General features: G+C 39.0%; 1 protein-coding gene across 1 annotated transcript in view; it reads left to right on the top strand.

Moving 5' to 3' along the window:
- RIN2 (Ras and Rab interactor 2) overlaps positions 1–27620 on the top strand; it is a 109900-nt gene that overhangs the window by 1316 nt on the left and 80964 nt on the right. The gene's annotated exons all lie outside the window — the stretch shown is intronic.

Genomic DNA, 27620 nt, shown 5'->3' with positions numbered 1-27620 from the left:
CGTCATCATTTCCAATAACAGATGAATGAATGAGTACTGTCTATGGAGAGGGGAAGAATGAGCACCCCTCTGTTGTTTCCTCTATAAGAGTGCACTGCCGTGGTTCCCAATCAATCCGTTATAACATGGTGGGGGGTTGCTGTACACATGTGTGCACTAAATTCCTTTGTAAACCCAAAAAAGTGGAGACATCATTACTGTTCTGCATATGGCCTGTGCAGGAAGCAGAGCTTTGGAAGGGGCCTATCAGGTTTTCCTAGCTGCAGGGGGGCGGATACAAGACCAGTCACACTGTGCAAGAAGGGAGAGCAGTACTGAATGGTCTTAGTACACACATCTTGACAAAGGACAACGGCACAATGGTTTACTACACGAGGTTGAGGACCATACACAAAATACAGCAAGGTTCAAGTAAAAATGCTCATGTGTGTTGTACTTAGACAATATTTGTATATCATGGATTTCATATTAAAATGTAGTATTCTCCCTGGAAATTTTTTCAAGCTGGGTGGGAAGAAGCTGTAGGTGGGTGGCAGCTCCTGTATTGTGACCCAACTTTTCAGTAACCACCCAAAAACAGCCGGGTGGTTACAGAAAAGTGCCAGGTGGTGCACCCAGCTAAAAGGGGCTAGGGAGAACACTGGACTGGCACCACAATACACCTTGCAATAATACCGCTATTTATGTGCATTGCAGTGCACCACAACATAGGTGGGAGCCATCAGTGCATTTTGGTTAAATAAATCTACATGTTCATTTCTTTGTGCTGGATCATCTTTTATTGGGGTCCGCAGCCTTGTCAGGATCCTGGGAGAAGGTCCAGACGCTGTAAGTGCAATCGGTGCCTCTATAAAACATGGAATCTGACATTCCCTCAAACATTCCCTTGTGGGAATATCCAGGTTCATGTGTTTCAATGGGAGTAATTGATTCCCACCAGGGAATATTTGAAGGAATGTCTGATTCCCTGTTTTATAAATAGATTCTATTTTTCACTCTCTTAATATATTATTTTTTTTCAATATTTATTTTACATGGTGTGATGTAAAGGATAAGCAGACTTTTCATTTTTTAACGGCTAGTTTTGGGGAGGAGGTAAAAGTTTTATTTTTGGCTTCCTGGCTTCCCCAATAATTTATTTGACCCAAATTTCCCTTTCCCTCTGACACTTGTCCTGTCGATGGTATGAGAGGAGGAGATTTCCCCTCAGTTTCTGTTGTTAGAAATGAGGAAAAATCTCCCAAGTTGAAAATCAAAAAGCAATGAAACAATCGTAAGGGGTCCCAGCTGTTCCCCAGACCAAACAAACCAATGCTTTGGCTGGAGTTGCTCTTTAAGTCTGTTACATTGCTTTGCTTTACTGATCAGAGCCAGGCCGGATACAGTCTGCCATTGTAGCAAATGCCAGCATGACGTTGCCCGGACAGTTTTGCATTTGGATTGCGAATGTCAGAAGAGGCATCTATAAGTAATATTATTTAGAAGTCTGTTATGCAAATTTTACAGGACAATAAAAGGTTAAATATTTATTGTGTACTATGGATGTTTATGTTGAAGAATTGTATTCTTTGATAGGCTGAAAACATTGAATGAAATGATAGTGGGCAATGATTCCTAGAAATATATGACAGATGGCAAGAAGGACATGTGCCAAATACAAGCATGTTATACTCCATGCCTTATGTCTGCAGGCTTAGACTTGGTAGCTTAGTAGTGTTTTGTCTGGGTCTATCATTATTCATGGAGCAGTAATATAAAGTCATAAAATGTATTTTATGATGGCCATGTGTTATAGATTATTGTCACCGCTGTATCTGTCTTCTGTTTTTACATTGGAAACTTATTTGCATCTATGTAATAGGCTTCACACAGCAGAAAGCGGTGTCAAGTGAAAATATGCTTATGGTGGACACATTATAGAGAAGATTTAGGGACTGATAAATAAATACAAGCTATGGTTATTTACAAAAATGTAAGTGTAGGCTGCTGGTCTGCACCATCATACAGTCCGGCTTTGTGAATATCTCCAATCATTGTAGATATGGATGGAAAACCGCTGACAGCTCCTGATGGCTGTGAAAGATGACGCAAGAGAGCTGGCAAGATGATCCTTGTTCTTCATGTATGGGATAGGCTACATACACACATGCAATAATCATCATTAGAAATGAACGATAAACGTCCGATCGTTCGATAATGGTTAACAAAAAAGTGCGCAGCGTCAGGCCAACAATGCCGATAAACAAGGAATGTTGCTGGAAACGACTGTCTGTCCTTGTGGATCCGTTTAGGCGACGATCGTTTGCGATCTATTCTGTGTAGGGATCATGGATGGTTCTGTGGTACACTTTCTCCGTTTACGCGTTCAAACAATCGTATTTAGTGTGTGTGTACATTATTATTGGTGGATTATATTTCAACGATCGTATCGTTACAGCATGTACAGAATCGTGCACTATACGGTCGTTCAAAATAATTGAGAATGATCGTTGATCTGTGGTTAGTAATAATTGCACGTGTGTACCTAGCCATAGGCACCCATACCTGGACAGAAAATTAGGCAGATTTACTGCACAGGGTATTCTTCTCTGGGAACCACCACTTTATGAGTCTAATATTCCATGCTCACAAATTATAAAACCAGGAGAGCCTAATGCATACTTCTCATACAAGCCAAGCAATCCCTGTGTATGTAAATTGCATTTGGTTTATGGCTTTGTCCTGGCATTTTTGCTGCACCCCAGAGTGATAAAAGAATAATATGAATCTCAGAACCAAGGAATCTCTAGTCGTCTAAACAATTTCTGCTCTCCATGACCTGAAACCTGGTGGTCTGACATTCTGTCTGAGCCTGATTATTGGTCAGTGAGTGTGCCCATTACAGTGATGGGTCAGTAATTCGGTTCAGGTCAAGCAGATCCCATGATCATGTTAAATCTCCGGACATATGAAGGACTTTTCAGCAATTGTACCTGGTAATATCTTTAGTATACAGCAATTGCGGTTTTGGTAATTTGAGAATGTAAAATATGTAAAAGTAATCATAAAAATTACTTTAACATAAACACTCCTTTAACTCGAAACACAATATCGGAAATGTATTTATTCTACTCTCCCTTTAATAGGAGTGCTGGTTGTATCGTGTATTGTCACTGCTTTTTGCTGAATGTAATGTTTTCTGACTAACGTTTTTACAAGGTAAGCTCAAAGCGGAGCTGAACTCTGATCCTGACTGTAAGAAAAACATTAATATCAATAATGTGTTATCATAACAAGGTAATTGGGTAACTTTGTGTTTGTTATTGCAGCCTAATTGTGCTTTTTTTTTCTCCCTGTGTATCTATTTTGGTTTAGGGTATGTGAAGTCACTCAGTAACAAACTTTCATTTATTCTCTATCCTTCCTTCTTATGATCATTCATCCTAAATATTCTTACATTCATTACTCAGTTATACCTTCTGTTGCAGCAGGTAGTCAGATCTTTATAGAATAATGTCCCATATTATGAGTCATCACCTTTTTGCATCGTCCATTAGGTAGAGCTACCACTAGGACCAGAAATCTGTGTTAGGGGAATATTCGCTTCCCTGTAAGGCTACATACACATGTCAGATGATTCTCCCCCGATATGAATGCTCGGGCAAGAAGCTGACATGTGTAGAGAGGTTTCCCGACATGGTTCATGGTTCTGTTCCAGATGAGCCCAATGAGCGACAGGCGATGAATGACCACGAAAGATCTCCATAGAAGAGAATAGAGCTGTGTGTACAGTGCACGTTTGTTCATCTGTCACTCTCGTGTCACTGGAAACTATCATGGAAGATCATTTCCAGTGACAATAATTGAGTGTGCACACGTAGCATTGGAGTCCTGAATAAAAGTACATCTAAATCCAAAATGTAATATTTTGCAGCTTGGCAGTCCTTAGATGAGGTGTCACACTTTTTAAGGTTGTCTTACCTGGTAATTCTTAAAATTGTCATGCCTCTGGGTCGTCACTCCTCCAATCTCTTTGAATAGGGAGCTATGGTTGGCACCCAAGTTAGACTCAAGCTAATGTCTGCCTTTGTTAAATTTGTGGTGGTGAGTAGATTAGTATTTTTATCATTATTAATATTAATGTTATTATTAATAATAACAAACAGTATTTATAAAGCGCCAGCATAATATGCAGCGCATTAACATTAATTTGGAGTTGCAAATGATGGAACAGATACAAAAAATGACACAGGAGAGGACCCTGTGTGCAATCTGCACAAACATATTATTTGTCCTTCCAATTCATCTCACAATGACATACATGATCACTGCATTTCTGACAAGATCAACCAGTATTTTCTGTACCTTCTGAAAATGTACTAGTGAGACGAGTGCAGCCACCACATCTAATATCTAATAGGATGCAATGTATTCTATTTCCATCCTTGAGTTATCCATTAAGAATTGCTTGCCTGTATTGGAGCTGAAAGTTTTTTTTTAGTATCCTTTTAAAGAGAAAGCTTGTTTTCGTATATAAAACGTGCAAAGTTTGTCCATGTTAGACAAAGGTATGATCATTGATGTTAGAAAGCAATGTTTGGATTACAGATTTGCATTTAGTTTACCATGCCCGCTATGCAGCAGTTCAGTGGTTAGGAGCTGGGACATCAGGTTTCCTGTGCATGTGAAAGATCACTCATTCAGTTTTAGTTGACACATTCAGGTTTATTTTTAAAATATAACACTAAATCGAGAACAAAGGAGGAAGGAGGAGTGTGGGGTCAGGGGAGGTGAGGGGATAAGTGAGAAGAACCAAGGAAGAGGGGAAGTGTGGAAACAAATTAATTGAGTAAGAGATTCTCGGTATTCTCCTCGGAGACACCAACAGCCTGAAAACGAAGATCTATCTGATAATTTATGTAAATCCAATCCCTAGGAGTTATTTTCATTCTGAAGTTTTTATTAAAATAATACTTGGTGCTCCTTCCATGAAGGTGTTCATAGTGACTTCCATTATAGGGTGACAATGTTCTGTCCCCATCTTCCCCTGTAACATGCTTTCTCAGTGGTGGCAGTTGTTTCGCTTCAGCAAACTAAAGGTCTTGAATTTTGGGTTTGCATAAACTTCCTTGCTTGCTGGTTTCTGAGTGCACATTGAGCAGCTTTCTGATTGTCCGGTGGTTGTTAGGAGCTGTAGTGCCCCTAAGAACCTCCAGACAATTAGGATGCCCCCCAATGTTTACCATAGTAACATTCCTCCATCTGAACCCGCTTAGGCTACGTACACTCGTCGATGATCAGGGCTGATATTGGATGAGAATCTGAGGTGTGTACAGTGCTCGTCGTTCGTTGTCCAGTGCTCGTCGTTCGTTGTCCAGACCACCCTGGCGGATCCAAGGACAACGAGCAAGGAATGATCGTAATGAAAGTGAAGGGAAGAAAGTGCAGCGGGGCACCGCTCTGTCATTCTCTCCCCTCTCCATAGAGTAGAACGGTTCTGTATGTACAGTGCTCGTTTCAGTTTTTTGTCGTTGGAAAGGATAGTGAAAGATCCTTTCCAACAATAATTATTGAACTTGTGTACCCAGCCTTAGGTTTACCTAAATTGGTTCTCAGCCAAGTGGCCTAGGGAGTGATTCGTCCATTCTGGTTTCCAATGCATTGCAATGTCTTTTGCAGGTGTTTATTGATATGAATTCAGGTTCTTAGTAATTATTTACCTATAACAACTTAGATATATAACTGGACGAGCTGTGTTTAGAAAAAGTCAATAAAAAAACACTTATGGGTGTAAGCTTTTTTTTATATTATTGTAAGTTTGTTATTCCTTGGTTAATACATAACATTTTTGTTTTGTTTTCATTCTTTGCTTTGGGATGACATTGCCAAAACCACAAGTTACCGTATTTTTCAGACTATAAGACGCTCCGGCCTATAAGACGCACCCAATTTTAAAGGAGAAAAACCTAGAAAAAAAAGATTCTGAACAAAATACTAAAAAATCACTCTGTGTCAATGTATCCCCTTCTAATCACTCTGACACAGAGTGATCAGAAGGGGATACATTGACACAGAGTGATTAGAAGGGGATACATTGACACAGAGTGATTAGAAGGGGATACATTGACACAATGTATCCCCTTCTGATCACCCTGTGCCAAAAAATCATACTCACCCGATACCGCGATCCCGCGATGCTGTGGGCTTCTTCTTCTCCTGGCTCTCCCCCTGGCATACCCCAGCGATCCCATAAGCAGGCTGATCCAGCCTGCTTACCGGATCGTGAGGGCATGTGTGCCGGCTTCTCCTCTCTCAGAGGAGGAGACGCGCTGCAGCCAGGGGGAGAGCCAGGAGAAGCCGACACCCGTGCCCTCGCGATCCCGTAAGCAGGCTGATCCAGCCTGCTTATGAGATCGCGGGGGCACGGGTGTCGGCTTCTCCTGGCTCTCCTCCTGGCTGCAGCGCGTGTCTCCTCCTCTGAGAGAGGAGAAGCCGACATGCATACCCCCGCGATCCCATAAGCAGGCTGGCCTGCTTATGGGATCGCGGGGGTATGCATGTCGGCTTCTCCTCTCTCAGAGGAGGAGGAGACGCGCTGCAGCCGGGAGGAGAGCGAGGAGAAGAAGAAGCCCACAGCATCGCGGGATCGGGTGAGTATGATTTTTTTTAATTACCGGTATATTTAACGTGTATTCGGTGTATAAGACGCACCCACTTTTCCCCCCCAGTTTTGGGGAAGAAAAAGTGCGTCTTATAGTCCGAAAAATACGGTATTTAATATTCTACAGATATACTGTGGAAAAGTGATGCAGTCTATAATGCATTCTGCTCTTTTCCCGACCAAACCTATTTATCTGTTCAGCATCATCCTTATTCTAGTTCTGTCAAATCCTCTGAATCACTTGTCTGAATACCCTGAGCCAGCTATTTTTTAGTTCTAGTTTGTTTATTCAGCTGGGAAATTAGGAAATGGTTGTGGTTAGGTTCTGCCATAGTAGAAGGGTGGTGTATCATCAATAAATTTAGACTATATGGTTTGTAATGCAAAGTGAATTTCTTTGCACTAGTTTCACCCATTTCACACAAAAAAGACAGCGACATTTCTGAGACATAAAGTGTTGAGATTGTGTAATTATGGTACAAGCACAGGGGTGAGCATTTATTTCATGTAATATGTAAGTGGCAGAATGTGTTGCTGTGTAACATGCCAAGCATTGTAGATCTAAAGAAACAGCTGTATGAAGTGTGATGATCGGTGTATGAAGTGTAGATCGGTGTGTTTTAAAGTACACATACAATATAGTCAGTGGAAGTGGTCTTTAGTTTAAACTCCTTGCGGATCTTATCCATTCTAGAAGGGTGCAAGGACTCTGCAGGCTCATTCTAGGAGAATTCTCGGCTTCTTCTTGGGCTCTGGGTAGATGGTGATTTGGGAAGGTCAGTATATGCAGAAAGTTGGCTTCTCAATGGAGTGAAGAGGCTGAGGTTGTGGTTACAAACTGAAATATCCTACAACAGGATATATTTTGTATGACATGACAAATAGGAGATGAAGCACCAAATTGTACTCCTACTGACTCTTCAGCTAGGTACAGAAGCTCAATAATTTTATGAAGGATTACTATACAGGCTGCTCATCGACTATTGAACTGTTCTATGAAGAAGAGAGGACAAGCAAAAGGAACCGCGCTCCTTTATAGTAAAACAAAAGCTGTCATATGTTTGGTTTGTTAATGATGGCAGGTTGTTGCACGACATTGTAAAGGACTGTACTGAGGCTAGCTTTTCACTCAAGGTGATCAAGAAGGATATTAATAAAAAACTAACATCTGTATGGAGCTTTAGTGTAGCAGGATAAGGATTGGATGCAGTAGGGTGTGCAGAGTTCTAGGAAAGGTGAGTGCACTTTTATTTCTGCACAGATGTAGTATTCACTAAATAGTTTTAGTAGTTTACAGATTGCTGTCACTTGTTGCCTGGAATTGCTTGTCTGTATTTATTGTGGATTGATCATATATGTTAATGATGCAATGAAGCTGAGCGATAGATATGAGGGTGCATCATTCAAGAATATTAACTAGAAAGTCAAAGAACTAGTATTTCCAATAGAAGAGTACAGCACACAAAAATGAAAAGTAGGTTAGTGATTTACATCCTCGGGCTTTGTATCAAGGCTGGGGATTGATTGCTTGCAGACCGCCTGAGGGCTAAACAGTTTCTGGTAATAGCATGTATTAATAAATTAATCCTTGGTTAGTTCCCACGCTTTCTTCTCTCATCTTACAGCTATCAGTCTGTAATCAGTTAGCACTTAGCTTGTAATATTCTGTATGAACACTATTTTAGCAGAACTTCTTTCTCCTAGTAATTCTGCAGATACCAAATTATTTTTTAGGTTATATTTGCTCTGTAATTGTTTCTGTTGTTTTACTATCGGCTTTCTTTCTGGAGAGAATATGCTATAAATCTTCTCATACAATGTGCAAAGAAATATATCTCAAGAATGCAATGAATAATTCAAATGTAATTACTGCTACTGAAAATCTTAGACCCAAAATAGCTTATACATACTTGCTGCTATAAAAGACCTTGACCCCCACTGGCTGCATGATTAGAGCTTGATAAGAGGAAACTCTTTCCTTATTGCTATTATTTCCTTATGAGATAAGTGACTCCAAAAGTCTCTCCTATTTCTGCTTATCTCCTCCCTTGGATAGAAACAGGTTTGCTTGCTTTTGCTGGGCTGACACATTTGTGTGTTCTGCAGTTGATCCTTGTACTTCAGGTATGTCAGATCATACATGCTTGTCAATCATTCATATTACATTTTTAGGTAGCTTAAAGAGGCAGTGTCACCATGTTTCATTGCGGACAGGACTAAAACATCCAGCGTACACTGGTGTCATGTGAATTGCTGCTAGACCCATTCACTGTAATGGGAAAGGAGCTCACAGACTCCCTTGTACTGGTAAGCGCTGGTTATCCAAGTGCAGGCAGGACTGTCAGAGAGTGCAGGCAATGAGTGTACTTGAGGCAGGGGTCCCTTTTCCTGGGCACTATCACTTTGAAGGAAGTACTATATCACTAATAGGTAAGATATAATATATGTTGAGTGTTTAACTTAAGTAAATCCTCATATTTTGTGAGCACTCAAAAACTGCCGGGTGGTTACTGAAAAGTGCGCGCATCTGAAAAGGGCTAGGGAGAACACTGCATCATAAATATGACCTTGTAATGTCGAAAAGACTCTGCATTCTTTTTACAATACAAATAAATACTTTTTCTGATTTCTGTATTTAGCTTACCAGACTGATTTATACATAGGATTTGTTTGCTGTAATGCTTTATGCCTTGTATTCTCAGCCAGGGTTCCATCAAAACCTAGAGCTCCACCATAGGTTGCTTGGGGTTCCATGAACTGAGGATGAATGACATCCCATAAAATGGAGCCTGCCTAGTTCCAGAGCAATCACTTGTCAGAACCAACAGCAAGACATCAATAGTTGTTTTAGCTGCCTGCAAGGGAGACATTCTGCCCCCCATTGTAAGGAGGGCATTCATCCTGCTGACCACTATTGTAAAGAGGACATTCATCCCGCTGACCACCATTGTAAAGAGGACATTCATCCCGCTGACCACCATTGTAGGAGCTTTTTTCTCACTGATCCCCAATTGGTTTCATCAGGAGTTTTTTAAGATCTAAAAAAGTATTTCAAAGGTTTTTTAGGCAAAAAGGTTGGGAAAGTCTGTTTGCCTCCATTAACCTACTATAAAGATGTAATAAATGACCTGTATCTCTGTAGTATAGAGTTATCCAGGTGTTTGGTGTATAACAGAAAGCACCATACAAATACTCATATACATTCTGCAGGTGACATAACTAATATAAATGGGTGTGCAGAGGTGTGTGACATAAAAAGAATCAAATTCCTTACTGATAGAGCACATATTGGAGTTTACACAAATTTATGTGGCCCGATTCACATTTGTGGGTTGTTGGTAACTTTTGTATAAAGCGTTGGTTCACTGTGGTGCCATTATTGTTAATGCCACCCAAACATATTGTGTTGTCTGACATGTATTGAAGTATGAATGTAAAGAAACACAAAAGTTTTATTTAGGCAGGCCATTTAAATGAGCCCTCCGCATAGCAGTGTAGTACAGTGCATATGTATGTGGCCTCGCTGCTGTGACTTTATACATGTGAACTTGGCCTGCCTCAATGTGTGTAAATTGTCAGGCAATAAATAGAGTTTTTCCTGATGCACAAAGAAGCCTCTGGGAAGTTCCCAATAATCTTTGATCATCTGTTTTTTTTTTTCTCACCACATTTGACAGGAAACAAACTGGAGGAAGGATTTACTGTCAGCAAGAAGCTAAACCAATTGTGGATGAAAGGATTGAAGGTCACAGAGAGTTATCTTCTAAACAAGTTCTAAGATCCTTCTGGTCAGGACAAGTTCACACACACATGTTGTCATGCAATCCGCCTGACTTGTTTTTGTTTTATGACGTATTTTCAAGTGCAGGCTATAGACACAGTGGGGAACATGTACGGGAAAACAAGTCTGGAGGCATTGTGTTGTGTAATGTACACTGCACTCTGCGTCCCTATATTGTATGGCAATTGCAGCCTCCTTCCTATGGTACGGAAATGTTGTGCATATATTTTATAGCAGCATTACTAACCTTTTTACCACTGAGGGACCCTAGAATTAACTTTTAGGTCATGGGGGACCAATTTTTTATTTTTCAGTGGGTAAAAAGCCTCTGAAAATGTGGGCCAGCGGAAAGAATGCCCCCTTACAGTGGGAGATAGAATACCACCCTATAGACAACTAAAACCATCAATAAAGGTATGCGGCTTGTTCCCCCAAGTGGTGTTGGCCCCAGGACATTGCAGGTATCATTAAATGGTAGGTCAATCAGCCGCAGTTTAAGGAACCCTAAACAACCTCTGAAGGAACCCTGGTATGAATGGCGGCTTTATAGGAGGATTGAGGTGCGGGCTGCACCACACATTCACTCCAGGATTTTGGATTACAGATTGGTTACAATTGATGTGTGCCTGTCATAAAAAAAATCCAGTGTCATTCCAATTAGTCACATGGGAGGGTGGATGGCAAATGTTCCTCAAATCACCAGGTATTTTGCAGTGACAACCTAACTATGAGTGTGGATAGGGTACAGCGATATTAAGGATAAAGTAGTCAGGGAATGAACTTCACACAGACCTGATCACCTTTCCCTACTTGGGACAGGTTCTCTTTTAAAACCAAAAACAAGGAGTTAATGAAATCACTGAATATGACCAGTTGTCACATAGAAGGTCCTTTAATATGGTAGCTGACAGTATAAACTAAATTGCTTAAAACATGAATACTACAGGATTCTGTGGCTATTTACCTGTTAAGAGGTGATGTTTGGCACTAGTAAGGGTAGGCTAGGATTGAAAGGTTTTGTTTCATAGGTGTTAAACCCGAATTCCAGGCAAACAGCTAAAAAAAATCAACAAAATACCTCTATGAAAGCTGTTTTCCCCACTAAGGTATTTGTATTTCTGTCCATGCAGTCCTGTGATATACACAGGACTGCATGGTCTGCTTCTCCCACGCAGTGACTAGATAGTAAAAGGAGAAGTAGCAGGCTAATCCACTAAAGGCTAAAGTCCACTCACATCTCTTCTTATGTCTCTGGAGTGCCAATGAACTATACAGCACAACTGATTGGCTTCTTGTGCTTCTTTTCCTTCACCCAACCTAAGCTTTGCTGTACAGTACAGGCATTTAGAAGCTGAAACAAAGCTTAATTACGTTCTGAAAACTGCTTGCATTTTATTGTGGTACTTGTTAAACTCAAGAATACATTTCTACAAACAAGTATCTACTCAATAGTTAGAACAAGCAAAGCTTAATTTGAACCTGTAATGAAATTAATATTATAAATACAGGATTTATATAACACCAACATATTACACAGGGCTGTACATTAAATAGGGGTTGCAAATGACAGACAGATATAGACAGTGACACAGGAGGAGGAGAGCACCCTGTCCTAAGGAGCTTACATTCTAAAGGAATATATTTATTAGCAGAAAGTTCCCTATTAGATTACTTGACTTGTTCTTCTAGGTTGCCATGAGTTTCAGCCACCCCCTCCTGATGAGTGGATTACATTAATTGGCATAATTAAAGGGTTGGGTGCAGGAACAGGAGGAGATAAGTGATGACTTACACTTTGAATTTGATGGTGGCTGCACAATTCCTAATAGAGGATCAACATCATTCACAGCAGACTTTGTCCTGCAATGTTTGAAGGATATGGGGGCTGGGTACTAGGCCGGGTTGTAAAGGTTCATTTCAGAGCCAGGTTACCTGGGCACAGCCATATTTCTTTATGGCATACACTGACTGTACGTTCTCCTTCATTGTGCTATATGAAGACTGTGCTTTACTGCTCTCTTCTTGATGACTTTTCTGACTCATTGAAGTGGCTGATTTACTTAGGAAATAAAGGCTGTTCACATAGCAAAGTATCCCCTTCCAAGAGATTATTCACTTAGCTTTGTAAATAGGAAGTTCTGCTGACTTTAACCAGCCAGTCGTTTAAGGAAAAATTGGCTGATTCTTTACAATGTGAATTTTCACCATATTCAGCTAAACGAAGGATCCCTATGCAAGTTGCAAGTGAACAACCTACATTCCTTCAGTAAATCAGCCCCCCTGATCCTCTGCACAAAATTACATTTTTACTTTTTTAAATATTTTTCTTCCAGGTCTGTCCTTACCAAAGTGTCAAACCTTATTATTAATGATAAATATAGTCTGCATAGTAATTAGGCTGCTAATGATTCCTAGGGGGGGTAACAGCGACCCCCATGGAGGTTGGGGCTGAGTCAGACATGGTGCTCCCTCTAGTGGCTAATATCCTAATTACCACATTCAATGAAATACAAATAGGAAACTCACAAAATTTAGAAAAGAAAACTGTTCTACAATAACTAACTAGGTGCTGAGCAGAGATACAGGTAATACCTGAGGATGGGACTTGATTAGCCCGTTGGTGAACTCATTTGTAGTTGTAAAACATGTAGAGCAAAGCCAGAGTATTGCTCTGCTGACCAAGCAGCCTGTGTCTGCTGTAATACAGAGTGTATGTGTCTTTCATTGGGAAATGTTGTAAGTTTGGATAAATGTCTGGAACATTATGGTTTGGCTATTTTAGGGAATTTCCTAATGGCACGTGGAATGCATTTTAGCCTGTGTACACAGGATATTGAGGGGATGTAAATAAATATTGCAGCAATCACATATCTCCAAGGTCAATCTGTCTTATTAGGACAGGGAACTTCTTTACACAATGTTTTCATGCCAGTGAACATTTACCAGTGAAGAGAGAGCTCAGCCATGTTTGTAGCAATATTGTTCTATTGGATGACTGGCATTTGCTGAAATGTTATGTCTTTGAATAAGAGGGGTGTTATTTTAGGTTAGTAACTTGAATTTGGCAACAGATACATGCTGAGTTATGACTAAGTGTAACATTTTCAGGTATTACCACTCACATAGGTTGCAGTATTCATCGTGATGACTACATTTGACTTCCTATTCATAAGCACCATCTTTATAGGCGTTATCCAAGGTCATCATTTACTTTGTAGACTGAGATGCTTCCTCAGAGATGACACAGTGCTGTTGTTGGCTGAGTACACAAAAGCTATGACAGATCAGCCCCGTGCTGCAGCCTTTTACCATATGTACAGTATTGCAGTCTACAAACTTACATGTTGCAGTTACTGGTGGAGAGGAGACTGAGGATATGCTTCTTATGATCTGATGCAATATTCCCAGCCTGGACATAGTTTCTGAAATAGCTTTTATTAATGCCTATATATTTTGACAATATGACAGTATGTCTATATTTGTACTCTATGGGCCTGATTTATTAAAGCTCCCCAAGGCTGGAGAGGATACACATTCATCAGTGAACCTGGGTGATCCAGCAAACCTGGAATGGACTCCTTCAAAGCCATTTGCTTTTTGCTAGAAAATGTTTTGAATCCTGGACCAGACCCATTCCAGGTTTGTTGGATCACCCAGCTTCACTCAAAGTGTATACCCTCCAGCCTTGGAGAGCTTTCGTAAATCAGACCCTACATGTCCACCATAAAGTCATTTTTACCTTAACCCTCAAACTGATAACTCAGAAGGACACAGGTTACAATGGAAATTAATCCCTTATCCATTTTTTATGGTCTGAATTGCCTGTGGTGTCAATAAGTATTTTGAATGCCTTTGGTGTAAGCACCCCCGAATGATTAATAATACATATAAGCACACATTTATTTGTTTTGAACGTGGTGGGTATATTTGCATTGGCTTGGATTGAAAGATACGACTCATTTATTATGCTGTCATCAGTGTTTGCAGGGGAATGTGTCATTCTGCGAGTCAGCCTGGTTCAGTTCATAAAAATCTGCTGTAAATGGGCAAATATTTGCAGCTTTTCCATTTAATATAAATATTTATATGCTCTGCTTAACAAAGATTTTCTGCATATTTTTTCTTTTTCATGAATCCTGAATCACCATGAATTATTGAAGAGTCTTCTATGTTTCAATACTGGCCACATAACACAAATATGATTTGTGAAAAAACAAAGCTGATTTTTATTTCAGTCATTCTGTGAGCGTCAGACAAAGCTGCTATGGGGGCGTCAGAATAAGTATTTCAGTACAGGAGAGGAACCTGTACAATGTTAAGGCTGGAGTTCAGCTTTAAACAGCAGACAGTACCTGTACATTGCATAATCATAGCGAAATCCTTCTAGAACCTTTGACACTTAAATGTTGTACCATGTAGGTGATCGAGTATTTTGGCTATTTGTTAGTGTGATGTTTAAAAAGGGGTTAAAAACTACAAGGAAGATTCATTTTCAAGAGGCCTTGTCTGGATTTTAAATAAATCAAAAGTCCAGTTCCCTGCAGGAGAAGTCATAGTACAATGCTAGGTCTGCTGCGGTGAGCTCTTACCCTGAGGTTGTATACCCTTGGAACGTGAAAGGTTGTGTTCTCATGTTTTGGCTGTGTCTGGCTGAGTCTTGAATGTGGTCTGTTGGATGGCTGAAGGAAGGACTAGCTGTTGTTTATTTGGAGATCTGAAAAGAAGCTTCTGTGTTCATATCATTACTTTTCTATTGTGCTGCAACAAGATGTTTAAGTTCGCAAAATAAGCTGGCTGTTGGAACTATCTGTCTGAATTTGATGCATGCAGAGTGATCCCTTTCACCAGGGTGTATAGATCTACCCATATGTGGAGCTATCCCTATCCCCGGGTGTATAAATCTACCCATATGTGGAACGATCCCTTACCCCGCATGTATAAATCTACCCATATGTGGAGCTATCCCTATCCCCCCAGGTGTATAGTTCTACCCATATGTGGAGCAATTCCTATACCCGGGTGTATAGATTTACCTGAATGTGGAGCAATCCATATACCTAGGTGTATAGATATAACCATATGTGGAGCAATCTCTAACCCCCAAGTGCATAGATCTATCTATATGTGGAGCAATCTCTATACCCGGGTGTATCGATTTACCCATATGTGGAGTGATACCTATCCCCGAATGTAAAGATCTATACATAAAGAGGAAAAACAGAGGAGGAAAGATGGACCAAATAAATAACAGTTTGGAGGTTTGGCAATATGATAAAGATTTGGAGATGATTTTAACATGGGATGCGCACCTGGAAGTATAGATAATAGTAAATATAAAAAGGTGACAATGTCCGTCTTAGCTTTTGCCTAAGACTGTTCATTGCTGCTTAAAGTGGACCTAAACTCAAAATTTAAAGGTTTGATATGTGAATAATAACATCTACCAAGATGCTACCTCTGTGTAGACACAAAGCAGAGTAAGGCTTTGTAAGTCAATAATCGAGAAGAGATCTGCTGCAGGGAATTCAGGTGATAAATACATACAAGGTGACTGCTGTTCCTCAACACATCTTCTAGAGTTTACAGTCTGCTTAAATAACAATTTTTTATTTTTAGTAAACACCTCAATTATTGTATTATTTAGGTGAATGTTTTCACTTTCTTGTTGAATTGTCGATTAGTGCAATACATTGCGTAAACATAAGTTCAAAGCCCAGTAACCAGGAAATTATCTTTTAAATACAACTAGGTGGTTGGGCTTAATGTTAGTGCACTTTATACATTTTACTGATTTGGTATAAAAAGCAGTCAGTGTTATGTCCATTTGCTGCCTACAGTGAAGGATCCACAGATACATGAGCTATTCCACCTGTTCTGTTCATACACCACCATTTGTCTCCACTTTAGCAACATGATGGCAGAAACAGATGGCATGGCTCAGTTGAACACTCATATTACATTTATTCAGTGGTTTTATTTAGTTATTCTGGATAAAATCACCAAAGCAGATTATTTTAAAGCTTTACCTTGCAGAAAGACAGCAAGTATATATATATATCAGATGTATGTACATATATATTCTCAACCTTGGGAGAAACAGCGTAGGGATGAGATATTGTATGTTTTTGAGATTGGCCATAAAAAGCTGAAGGCAGATTTGTAAAAGACGCCTTGTAAAGCATTTGTATATTCCTTTAAAACTCATTTATGTATTTTGGGCTCTGTTATAGCTTTGTGCTAGATGTGATTTCAGTCCGGTTATGGGCACCAGTTCACAAAAAGGATATTGTAGAAGAGAGTGCAGAGAAGGTCAACTTTAGTATTAAAAGGAATGGTGGAGCTCAGATATTAGGAGAGATTAGATGAACTCAATCTTTTCCCCCTTTGAGAAGAGACGTATAAGAGGGGATATGATCACCCTGTATAAATATATAAACGGTCCATATAGAGAACTCTCTTCTCAGCTATTCACTTTAAGATCATTACAAAAGACAAGAGGGCACTCTTTGCCCCTGGAGGAAAAGCATTTCAAGTTCCGGATAAGGAAGGGATTCTTCACCGTAAGGTCTGTGAAAATGTGGAATCGACTCCCTCAGGAAGTTTTTTTCAGCAACTACTATAGATTGCTTTAGGAAAAAGCTCGATGTTTTTCTAGAAGCACAGAAAATAACTGAATATTAAAGTTTTAGAAATATTTTTTATTAGTTTTATTTTTATAAGGAAAAATGATAATAACAACATTGTAATAAAAGGTAATGAATTGGACACAAAATAGAGGTAATACAGAAAACACCAGTAGAGAATCATTGGGATCAAGATGAATACCACAATGTGCCCAGTATAGTACAACATTGTATCGTACAGTTCCATAATGTAGTCAACCCCCCAGTTCAGAATAGGAAACAAAAAGAAGTCAAAACAAATATCAAGTTGTGGTTAAATTGGTGATCAAGAATAAAAATCAATGTGACATAAATCATAACTTCAAAGTGTTATTGTAGAGGTTATTACTGTTTTAAATAACAGTAATTAAAAATACCAGATACTGTTGATCCAGGGAACATCTGATTGTCTCAAGGAATCAGGAAGGAATTTTTTCCCCTGTTGAAGCAAATTGTACCAGGTTTTTTTTTTTGCCTACCTCTGAATCAACTATGTTCATAGGGTTTTTGTCTGGGATATGTTTTGCACTCAAAAGAAAAAGATCAAGGTGTTCCTATGACAATATATTTTCTTATTTGGAGGTCAGCACCGTCTTTATTTATGATGGTGACATTATCCAGGGTCAGTATCTTCTTACTGGACTTATCCAGCTTAGAGGTTGGCCAGGTATGTAAATCATGTTCTCTGTACAGTTTCTGGCTGTGTTCATACATGTATACCATTCCTGCTGTTCCTTTTCACCTTGTGATTGCCTACAGAGTACATGTAGCAGTCTGATCAGCAGGGAAGAGGGGAATGAGGAAATATCTCCTCCTGTGTGCAGCAGACTAGCAAATTGTGACATATCAGGAATTCATGTCTGCATATCGGCAATTCTTTGTTCATACTCTACTTCTTTTTCTCCATATTTCCTCTTCTGGACTCATTTTCTTACCTGTATATAGAAACGTATAATAAAATGCTTTTATTAGCAAAGTGCACACATTTGCAGAGAATTTCATTAAAGAAAAAGATTGCTAATTGTAAATGTATTGCATAAGCCAATTAATTGTGTGATCTTGTGATATTGGGTGTGTATCACTAATGTCTGTAATTAGATGTGTGATCTGCAGAGACTGCAAAAATCTCTACTTCTGTTTACCTCCATAGCAACACAGGCCCACATTGTGCTTTATATAGAGACTTCCCTTTTATGTCTTATGTTCTGTGTCCTGTCCAGGTTATTATTTACTCTTCAAGATAGTGCTAACTAATGTAAAAGTGGAAAACAAAAAGGAAAGAAAATCTAAAATTTTGACTGGTATTTTTATGTTTGCCTGGGCATTTGCTATTTCACATTTGGATTGGGAACAACTCTACAGCTAAAGTTTAATCTGCTGATATTTTCATCAACATGGTAATTGGAGTTTAAAATAAACTTTCCATTTTTTCTACATTATTGCATACTTTATTGTATAGACAGTGATATGGCACATCACAACAGGTAAGTGGTTTCAGCAGGGTTCTGTAAGCTGTCTAATTGAAATAAAATGCTGTGGTAACACTCACATTAGTTGCTGAATCTCCATGATTGATAGAACTGAAAACCAATGAATGAAAAGTGTGGACCAAGGACAGTAGGATTGGTAAGGAAAGAGCTGAATGATGATGGATGTTCATCAGCCAGGACATACATGGTGTTCTAATGCAAATTCTGAGCTTGTACATTTAATCAACATATTTACATAATGAAGAACATCAATGAACATCAGATTTCAATAGACTGATTACTGATGCAAAGATAAATATAAGGTCATCAATATAACAAAGTATAATGTTCTCCTTTTAAACATTAAAGATCTAATCTTTCGTTATTCTTAAAAAAAAACGGAACAATCTACGATCACTGAGCGACCGTACACACAATAGATTGCGAACAATTGTCGCCCAATTGTCTGCCGGGACGGTCGTTTGTTTCCAGCGACAATCCTCGTTCATCTGCGTCATTGTGCACTTTTTTTGTTACTGATTATCGGATGAACAGTCGTTAGTTGTTCGTTTCCAACGATAATTATTGTACGTGTGTACGCAGCTTAAATTGTCCATCCAAAAATCTGATTTCGCTATCTACTGAACACTAGTTTTTGTGTTTAGATGTTCAGCCATTGTGTTACTTTATGTCATGGGAGAAGCTGTCATTAAACAAAAGCCAGAAAACCCTTTTGAAGTGATTATTTCACTTCGTCAGAAGACTCTTTGTTGTGATTTAGGGGAAGAGAATATTTTATTGCTTCTTGATGAGTTTGTATTACCTCTTTCAGTTCAAACAATGGTGTTTATATTCTAAGAAAACATTTATCTTTTTTATTGACATAACTTTTATGCATTCTTTACAGTACTGTCTCTTTTCTAAAGCTACGTACACATGTCAAATGTTTCTCGCCCGATAATCGGCTCAGGGCGGATATCGGACGAAAATCTGGCGGGTGCATAACCCGCGTCATTCATCGTCCGTGGATCCTTTTTCTGGCGGATCTACGGACGATGAACGACGAGCGATCCTGATGCAAGGGAAGGGGGAGAGCGCCCAGCAAGGTGCTGCTCCGTTGTTCTCCCCCTTCCCTCTCCATAGAGCAAAACAATGCTGTATGTACAGCACTCGTTCATGCATCGTGCAGTCCTTAATCGGAAATTTCGGAAGAAATTTCGGCGAACCGATTTCGCAGGCATATCGGAAGATCGAGGAAATCATTACATGATGATTCCCATGGCTGCAATCATTCATGATGAGAACAGCCGCGGTATCTCTATCCAAGAACACATACTACAGGGCTGCAAGAGCAATCAGGGGAGCGGAGCTGTCAGCACGACGGCCGAATTTACATATTCGGTATGCAAGAATGGCCCGATTCGCCGTAAGATCGAATTTTAAAATCTTGCTCGCTCATCCCTATCTACGAGGCACGCAAGTACATAAACAACAATTGTGTAAGACGTATTGAGTGTTGCCGTGCATGATAAAGTGAGAAAAATATTTCTAATAAAAAAAAAAAATAATTCCTAAGTGTGATATTTTAAATAAAACTATCAGGATTCTCTACTGGTCTGATTTCAGGACTATAAAGTTTTTAGAACATTAATGAATAAGTCTGTTGGTTGCCAAAAGAACTTAAGAAAATTGAATGTTGTGATCCGAGGCCTTGAACTTTGATTAGAATTCACCTTTTGGACATTGTTGTAGCTTTTAAACCTCTTCTACCAGTTGGGTATTAGTGGCACCTATTTACATACTTTTTTGTTGTTGTATAGGTATGTATAAGTATAGGTATAGGTATAACTGTTACTTAGTCTATTGAAAGTACGGTGAGTTAAATTCTGGTTGCTGTGCATTATTGCACTATACATAATCATGGTTCTTTGTTCTTCTGATTATTTGCTTAGTGTAAGTTTGATTTCAGTGGATGAGCCCATGGAAATCCTTTCTACATTCTTTCTTCTAGGATTTACAGCACTTTAACCTTCTCTGCCAGTGGTGTGCCCCTCCCTCCATTGTTCAGAATTATATACCGGTACAGCCAAAGAAAAGCAGCCAGGCAGGTCCCAGTGTCATTACAACAAATTCTGTCAGCAATGCAAAACACTCTCTGGAATGCATTGATTCCACGGGTAATTCATGTCAAGATAAATGCAGTATGAATATTCTGTATAATGAAATGCTCTTCTATCTCCTGGAAAAGTAAAGGTTGCAAACTCACAACTTTGTACAATAAGTTTTCCTGCATATATATATATATATATATATATATTATTATTATTATTATTATTATTATTATATATATATATATATATATATATTGTAGGGCAATGTAAAGGAGATCTGCCAAGAAAGTAATCAGTAGGCTGCCATTGTTTGAAAAACCTTGTTCCTTTATTGTGATACTGATATTCTGGCTTCAGTATAGCAATAAGGAGTTGTATTGCACTGCAGTACAAAAGCAAAGTGTGTTTGGGGTACTAGTGGGTACAGGTCCTCGGTATTTTTTTATATGTTTTGCATACAATTACCAGAAAGGTTTCCTATTTTGGAGGGGAAAATACATCCTTTCTATAAGGAATGGTTTCCTTGTTTATGTTGTTTGTTCGTGTCCAGAAATAAGACAAGTGAACACAGATGCACTCACAACATTGTTTTAGACTTATTTTCTAAAGGTCTGCAGTCAGAGCTATTAAAAATGGTCAGTCAGTGCCAACATTTGATAAACTGAGCAGCTGAAGTTCAGCTTTGTGTTAGTGCAGCTGTACCCACAAGGAAAGAGTGCGGATCCTTACATCCGGAACCCTTCCCGTTCTGTCTACTCGCCTTTCTTTATTATTGCATCTCATTAACTCTATAGTAAGGAGGCCCTTTCTTCTCAGCAATGCTAATAAAATATGTTCAGATCCATAGATGATCAGTGATGTTTTCCTCACTAAAACATAAACATTACTGTCATATTTGTGTGCATGTAAATGCTTATGGAAACAAATTTCCTATATTTTAGGCTGTTTTTTTTCTCTTTCTTGTAAAGAAAGGTCAGATGCTATCGAGATGCATATTTGTATATTTAGGGGGGTGTGGGGGTGTTATGTTAGTTCTTGCTAAGGATATTACCTATGTTCCCCAGCACAGTAAGGCTTTGTTCACACTGTGTGACATGTGCATTGACCATGTACATACTACAGTGCATGGCTTTAATAATAAAAATAAACAGGGATCATAAAGCGCCAATATATTATGCAGCGCTGTACATTAAATAGGGGTTGCAAATGACAGACAGATACAGACAGTGACACAGGAGGAGGAGAGGACCCTGCCCTGAAGAGCTTACAATCTAGGAAGTTTTCTATGCTACTGTCCATTGTGATACTTACTCCATGTAATACAATAAATAGGACAGCGATGGACGTACAGCAGGATGTTATTCAATAAAACATATCTGTTCTCATTACATACTTTTGTATGTCATCACTGGGTCTGTTTTATGCCATGAGGCTGAAAACATTTTCTGGAAAGAACACTGCAGATAAAGGTCATATGTAACTAAAATAGCACTTTTGGGTATATTGACCCTCTGATCTGTATAGCAGTTACATTTTTTGTATACTGCCAGATTATCACTCATTAACAGTGTATATTTTGGTACATTTTGAGTTACATAAACTTACATCAGTACTTTAGCTGAGAACACTTGCCAGATAATATTAGAAGCAAATGTTTTTATTAATATTCTGAAACACTTGCAGTACAGATGTGCAGCCTGTCATCTGTTCTTTGCTAACTATCTATTAGATAAAAATAGCAAATATTAAAACATGGGAGGTGGCTGGATGTTAACGTGCCAGGTTGGGTGGCACAAGGTTGCCACTTATTTACTCAGGTCTTAATCATAATGTAAAGAGGAAATGAGTAATTGTTTTTTTAATGCAGTGAAATTAAATGATGTCTCTAATGTGAGTTAAAAAAAAGTCTCTTCTGCATGTGCAGTTTTTTTTTATTATAGCAGTCCACAAACTATCCCTGGAGATCAGATGCACACGTGCTATAGCTTTGCTAATCTTGGCGTGCCCAATAAATGTGGAGAAAGAGAATTCTCAAATGAGTTTCTGAACAGAAGACATGGCTGATGGTGTCATAGAAAAGAGAATTGAAATGTCGATGCAGACTAAGCAAATGTTCTATTAGTTCACAAAGTCACGCTATATATTCTGTTTTATAGTACAGGGGGGCGTTTAATGTTCCAAGGAGGTATTTGCAACAATTGATTGGTGACATGGTGTGACATGCATTGCTTGTGCTTTTATCTATTAACAATGGAGGGGGGAACTTAATTTATAAACAAAGCAGAAGACTTTCCTTCTTTTTTATTAGTAGATCAGCACCATAGGAGGCAGCTCTCTAAAATACATTGATAAATACTGTTAAGACCTCACCTGTTATTTTATACTCATAAAACTTCTTACTAGTTTACAACTTTGCATCAGTCTGTTCCCAGAGACCCCAGTTTTTGCCTGCTGGACACCACCAGCTTGTTTCATCCACAGCATACAGATCATGAAGCCAAACTTTTATTCACCACCCACAGATAAGACACCCTTATCCTTTCTACCACAGTCATGTATCACTGCTCTAGACATACGTCAGCAGCTTGGGAAAGCAATTAGCCATTAAGCTGAGTGTTTAGCTGAAAAAAGTCAAAATTTGCATATCACTCAATGTTGTTTACTCTACTTAAAACTTTGGAGCCATAAAACGGATGTGTATTTGCCTTATACAGTGAGAAATCCTCTCCACACCCTGCAATGCACATGTGCTTGGTTGTGAAGCAAATCAGTTTCTTTACTGCTGAATAAACATCAAACATGATGGTGCCCATTGGAGCTTAGAGTTTTCTAATAAATGCAGTGAGCCAATGCCACAAGGAGGAAATAACATTTCTGGAGCCTAAAAACACCACCGGGTTGGCAAAAAAATCCTCTAGACAGTTAAAAAAATGAAAGCGGCAGTTAAAAAAATGAAAGCATATTGAAATGAAGAGGTCATTTTAATTACATTAAATTACTAAATAGCTGGTGTAGCAATTATAGCTGTTATATATATTTTTCTGTGAAAGTTGAGTTTTCCTTTAAAACTTCATAAATTGGGGACATTCTGTGCTGATGGGTACATCTAACCTTAAAATCTAATGATTTTTACATTCTGTGAATTATCTCGTTTATTTATGCTGCGCTTTAGGAAAACATTATCAAATAAGAATTAGAATTCAGTCTAGATTGAAGTTGCACAGCGGTGGATTTGCATATCTCAGAAGATTATTATTCTTTTTGGATTTTGGTTGTGGATTACATAACTGCACGGATGAAAAAACATTTTAAACAGAATAACTTGGCTGCGTTCCATAATGAGTTCACATGTGAACCCGTATAACTTATGCTAATCAATTCACTTCAGATAAGATTCATATGTGAGGTGCGGTCGGGATAACTGCTGATCTGTTATGTTGGCCTGCACTTTCACTGCTTGGCGAAGACAGATCCAGGTGCAGGATATTCCATGACAAGTATTGCAGACTTTGAAATGGGATATTATCGAGGTCACTGACTTAACAGGGGGGAATCCTTGACATTCTAAGAAAGTTAAACAAAACTACATTCCCTATTTATATGTAAGGTACACCTAACACAATTAAAGACAGGCGGAGTTTTGTTGAAAGGCAGTATTTTGTAAAAGCTGTGTGCACCTGTGCCAGACTTGTGTCTAAGTTTACTCAGCGGTAACAGGCTTGATCTAAGTTCAGTTTCGGTTGCTAACAAGTGGGACCTATTGTAAACCTTCACACTTTACAGTTGTGCTATGTCAGCATTTCCAGATGAAGTTAGTTGGATATTGCTTACCTTGTATAAACATCACGTACCCCCAGCTCCTATGCAGGATAGATGACCTGGCCTATGGCTAGGTTGTTTTTCTGTGAAAGGCATATTGGTATGGATTTACTGTAAAGGGATTTTATGATTTTTCTTAGAAAGTTTTGACTTTGTGGGGCACATTTTTTTTTCACTGGATCCTTCATATCCAACAATATTGATTTTATAAGATCTGAAAATTCCTTTTACAGTTTACAGCATTCTGTATTGTTAGTTCAATTCATCTCAGAAGAACATGGAACACAGAAGCTAAAAAATGGTCATAAATACCAGATGTTAGTAGAAATAGCGGAGCTGTCACACGTTCTAGGACTGTCATCCTTATCCTTTTTGAGTCCCTATGTACAAACATGGGATAATGGTCGCTGGAAATAATCTTTTATGATCCAGTGACAGCTGAATGAAGGATCAATGTAACAACAATTATTGCACATGTGTACATTTCCTTAGTCTCAGGTGAAAATAATTTGACCTTTGCACACAGCCTAAGCAAACGGCCAAAACACTTGCTGGGCACATACTTCAGGTCATTGGGCCTGATTTTTTAAAGCTCTCCAAGGCTGGTGAGGATATATTTTCATCAGTGAAGCTGGGTGATCCAGTGAGCCTGGAATTAATCCAGGATGGCAAATTACTTTAAAGAAGTTCATTTCAGTTTTGCCAGATCACCCAGCTTCACTGATGGAAGTGAGGCCCAAAGACTCCACACTTAGTAAAGGAATGTTAGGAGTTGTGGGCAGAAAGTTGCACCTTCAAAAACTAGTCATGAGCTCCTGTGTTTGTATCTCATTGGATTCCTACCTCTAGCATCCACACGTGGTCAGTTTTTCTTTTGACGTTCTTTTTCTTTTGACGTTTCACGTGACATTTTTTTTTTGTGTGTGATAATCCAGTTGTTTAAAAGGCCACTATCAAAGAACGGCCCTTGGTGATTATAATCACCTATACAGGGATTTATTTTACATCATATGGAAAAAGCTGAGCAACCAATAATGACTGTTCTGTTTTTTAGAAATAGAAATCATTTGTTGGATCGCTAGGTTTTATGACTGGCATCCCATATCCCATTATTGTTGAAGTGCAAGAAGTGGTTTGTCAAGTCTTTGCTGGGTGTATGTGGTTGTAACTGGTGTATGGTCGGTCCATTCATATACAAATATTGAGAAGTCCTGCTGATTGGGAGTTGAGTAGGATGATCTGGTCTCATTGGATGTGTACTGTATTTTGTGAAACAAGCTATCCTTGCAGAGTTAGATGTAACAGATTTAGGTTGGTTTCCTTTTCCTGACAAAACGTGGAAATCTGCCCCCATGTCAACTTTTATTTGGCTGTCTTTATAAGTTATTGCTGTGTGCTAGATTCTATTCACTGGTAGTGAAGGATTCACCATATATTAAACATTGTCCAGCAAGATTTTCCTGTTGCAAATGCTTGAACAGTGAATGTCACATACATTACTATTTAACATATCTTTTAATCTTTTCTCAACTGTCAGCGTGGAGGACCTGAGAAGCATCAGGCCAGTACAGCCCTAGAGATTCCTTGTAGGCTATAAATATAGACAAGTGAAAAATGTGTGCAGCATATGAATTTAATTTACCTTGACACAAATAAGCTAAGAACATCTTTTAGGTCAGTGACCCTTAGGTTGCCGTAGACAAATCTTCAACTACAGCGCCTTGCCACAAGACTTGTAACATTTATTAGTGTTATTATTAAACAGTATTTTTATATCGCCAACATATTATGCAGTGCTGTACAATAAATAGGGTTTGCAAATGACAGACAGTTACTATCAGTGATACAGGAGGAGAAGAGGACCCTGCCCCAAAGAGCTTACAATGTTATTCTGGTGAATAACAATGAAGTATAAATTTTACTTGACTGATTCATCCAGTTTGATGTAACTCCCTTCATGCATGTGACACATTTTCATCCCAATATAGTGACATACCAGTTACTTATGCTAAATTGCTCATGTACATTGTAAAGAAGTTTGTAAACATGAAGGCAAGGTTCATTTATTGTGGAACAGTCATTGTATAGTACCTGGGTAATCACAACAGGCTGTAAAATCCAATGTTAGCAATTAACTTGGTAAAGGTTGGATGGGATTTCTTTTATCGTCAGGGAAAGTCAGACAATAATTGACTGGGGCAGGTGAGAATAATTTTAAGGTTGCTGTTAGCTATAAGACATTTTAATAGGTTGGACCAGCCTTTCTCAACATTTTAACAATGGTTGAACCCGTGAAATAACTTTCCCAGGGAACCCCTGCCAAGATTTCTGATATAACAAGTTCATTATACCTTAGCCTGGTGGTCATTTGGGTCCATTACTCTTATGCTGTTAGCCAGTGGGAAGAATGTCTCCCTTACAGATAGCCAAAAAGATCATTAGTGTCAGGTAAAATCACCTAAAAGGCACTAATTGCAACTGGACCCCCTAGCAACCTCTGGAGGAACCCTAGTTGAGAAACATTAGATTCAGTATAAGAATAGAATAGAATGTTAATCCAGTAAAAATGAGGGCATTACCATTAAATTTTGATATAAATACCGATTACACATTGATTGGAAATGCCAATGCTAGCAACCCTTCTGGAATTTCACAAGGAGTCAGGTTAATTGACAGTGTCAGTAGAGAATGATCTCACTAGCAGACGTAACGTCTATAAGGTTCCTGAAGATCTTCCATTCAGACAGTACTGGTGCCCTTTTGATTGAAAAGTTTTCCCATTTTAGCGGCCTCTCATGCCCATATGTTCAAAGTTAATAGTTAACTGGAAGACTTCACAATCAGTAGCAGATCCACCTGGCAGGTCTGAACACAAGAGTGGTGGGGAATGAGCTTTGCCTTGGTGTTATTTCAGCTGTTCAGGGTGAAATATTCATCCAAGTGTTGTCAGTGCCCTCTGTTTAGTGACGGCAGTGTTTTCTCCCCTGTGATGAGGTCACTTGCACACAACAGTTGCTCTCCCTCTCTGGAGGAACACAGAGGGTGAAAACACACTTGAAGTAAACAGTCTTCCCACACCAGTCACTGACCACTCATTTCCAAGGGGTGTTCAGCCCCCTTTCCATGCTTATTAACCAG

Source organism: Pyxicephalus adspersus, chromosome 4 (assembly GCF_032062135.1).
Source record: "Pyxicephalus adspersus chromosome 4, UCB_Pads_2.0, whole genome shotgun sequence".
Lineage (NCBI taxonomy): Eukaryota > Metazoa > Chordata > Amphibia > Anura > Pyxicephalidae > Pyxicephalus > Pyxicephalus adspersus.
This window is presented reverse-complemented; position numbering and strand designations above follow the sequence as displayed.